This window comes from Trichechus manatus, unplaced genomic scaffold (assembly GCF_000243295.1).
Source record: "Trichechus manatus latirostris isolate Lorelei unplaced genomic scaffold, TriManLat1.0 scaffold00087, whole genome shotgun sequence".
Taxonomy (NCBI): domain Eukaryota; kingdom Metazoa; phylum Chordata; class Mammalia; order Sirenia; family Trichechidae; genus Trichechus; species Trichechus manatus.
In genome coordinates, this window is record NW_004444023.1 from 10485553 (window position 1) to 10488398 (window position 2846).

Below are 2846 nucleotides of genomic sequence, written 5' to 3' on the forward strand. Positions count from 1 at the left end.
CGCCGCCAGCCCGCCCCGGGGGCCGCCGGGAACTGCTACTCGCCCCGCACCGCCCAAAGGATGCCCCGGCCCCCGCCCGGCGCGCTGACGTCACGGCGGCGGCGCCCCAGGGAGCGCTGGGATATGGAGTCTGCCGCCAGGCTGCGACAGGCAGTTGCCTAGTGGTGAGCTGGGCGAAGGAGGAAATGGTTGGCCCCGAGAATTGCTGGGAAATGGAGTCTATAACCGGAAATTGCTAAAGACAATTCCCTAGACCAGTTCTGCCCCGAGGCACACTGGGAAGTCTGCAGCTCCCAGGTGTTGAATGGAAAGCATACCGTCGACACTGGGAAATGTAGTGCGTAGTATAAAACGGGGACGGAGAGGGATGGGGGTGGGTAGTCTAGCAGGCCCCGGGGCCTGCTGGGAAATCGTCTGGCTTGCCTGGGGAGTCCTAAAAGATATAGAACTAATTTTCTCATACTTCTTGTCACCTTTCCACAAACTATATAATTTATTTATTTTATATGCGCTCTTCAACTAGAAATAATCCACGAGGGCAGAGATTTTTGTCTTCTGTATTCACTGTTTTATTCCCGGTGCCTAGAACTGAGTCTGATAGTCGGTGATAGAAAATGCTTTTGAATGAATCAATGAATGGCTTCCCCAGGCTGTGGGAAACTCCAGGGCACGGTGAGAAATTGAGTCCGCAAGCCAGAAGCATTAAAAAGCCAAACCCGTTGCCTTGGAGTCAATTCCAACTCATAGCAACTCTATAGGACAGAATAGAACTGCCCCATAGTGTTTCCAAGGCTGTAATTTTTATGGAAGCAGATTGCCACATATTTCTCCTTCGCAGCGGTGCCTGGGTTCCAACCTTTTTGCCGACCTTTTTGTTAGCAGCCCAGGATTTAACCCAATCGCCACCAGGGCTCCTTCAGAAGCCAAAAAGGCAATTAATTCCCAAGTCTCCCTGGGGAACCGTCCAGGGCCTGCTGGGACGTGAAGTTTGCAGTTCAGAGGCGATGGGAATCAGCTGACAGTCTTACGACAGGCTGGGAAATGTAGTCTGCAGGGCCAAGCCCCTAAAGTTACAGGTTTGCTAGGTAAAGCCCCACGGCACCCCAGGAATTCGAGCTCAAGGGCAACTAGAACCCAAAGGGCAGAGATCACTATTGCAGCATCCAAGACCACGCTAGGCTATGGAATGAGAAGTCCAGAATGTCTAATGGTAACGCCTGGATCACACTGGAGAAAGGATCACACGGACCGGAGTCCACAATGACGGCTCCCCAAGAGCCTTCACTGGCCCGCCCTCCACCTGCTCCCACCCGCGGCGTGGAGCGTTCTGGGAAATGTAGTCCCGGCTCTGCCCGCCCCCAAGCCTTTTTGGCTTCTGAAGGAGCCCTGGCGGCGATTGGGTTAAACCCTGGGCTGCTAACAAAAAGGTCGGCAAAAGGTTGGAACCGAGGCACCGCTGCGAAGGAGAAAGATGTGGCAATCTGCTTCCATAAAAATTAAGTACCGTCACCTAAGTTCAAATTGGGACGGATGCAGGCACTTTGAGATAGGAACAGAGACCCATACAAATCACATAGAAAGGGGCCAAAATCTGGACAGAGGCAACAGCTTCTTTTTTCCAAGGGATATTGGAGCAGCCCACCCACTCTGAAGCCCATGGGCCTGTGCAAAGAAATAAACTATAAATCCCATGATGCAAGGGTTGTACTGACCATAGACTTAAAGGGGATAATATTCCTGGTGTCTCTTGGGATGTGTAGTCCTTGAACCTCACACTCCCATACATATACTCACCAACCCGCTTCCCCAGGGATGCTTACATAAGAAAGAAGCAGATCTTCACCACGTTCTTTTGTGTGGTTGTGGTTATGTGTGTTTCGGTTTCTACCGTGATTGTGACACATTGTAATTGTGTATGTTTGCAATTGTGTCTGTGGCTGGGTGTGTGTTGTTTATGTGTGCTTGTGTTTATGTTTGTCCTTGTGCAAACATGTCAGTGTATATTTTTGTGACTGTGATTGTTTATTTGCCACAGCCACAGTTTGGGCTATCTGCCCAACCTACGAAAGGCGGTGCAGTGGTTAAGAGTTTGGCTGCTAACAGAAAAGTTCGGTGGTTCAGACCCACCATCCCCTCTGTGGGAGAAAGATGAAGCAGTCTGCTTCCATAAAGATTTACAGCCTCAGAAACCCTATGGGGCAGTTCTACTCTGTCCTATAGCGTCTCTATAAGTCAGAATCAACCCAACAGCAACGGGTTTTTGGTTTGGGCCAAACCTACACAATAAACCCTAGAAAGTGCTCCCACCATATGCTCTATTATCAGTCTTTGCATTGACTGGTATCTTTAGACTTTAACCTCTACAAAAAAGTATATTCTACTACCAAAAACAAACCTGTTGCCATTGAGTCAATTCCAACTCATGGCAACCCCATGTGTTATAGAGCAGAACTGTGCTCCGTAGGGTTTTCTTGGCTGTAATCTTTCTAGAAGTGGATTGCCAGGGCAGTTTTTGCTGGATGGGTTTGAACCACCAATCTTTAGGCTAGCAGTCTATCACAAACCACTTATGCCACCCAAGGTCTACTACAATGGTTAAGAATTCCAGCTTTGGATTAAACAATCCTGGGTTTAAATCTTGTTTCTGCCACTTCCTAGCCCTGAGAGTTGGGTCCAGACGCTTTATCTCTCCTTCCTAGACTTGGTGTGATGATGGACATAAAGTATCTGATAGGAAGATGTTGGCTGTGTACCTGCACCTTCATAGTCCACTTGATAAAATTCTCTTGTGCGCTTTCCTTTTCCACAGTGAAAGTTGTTAACTTCTCAGGCCTGCTGTTTTTTCT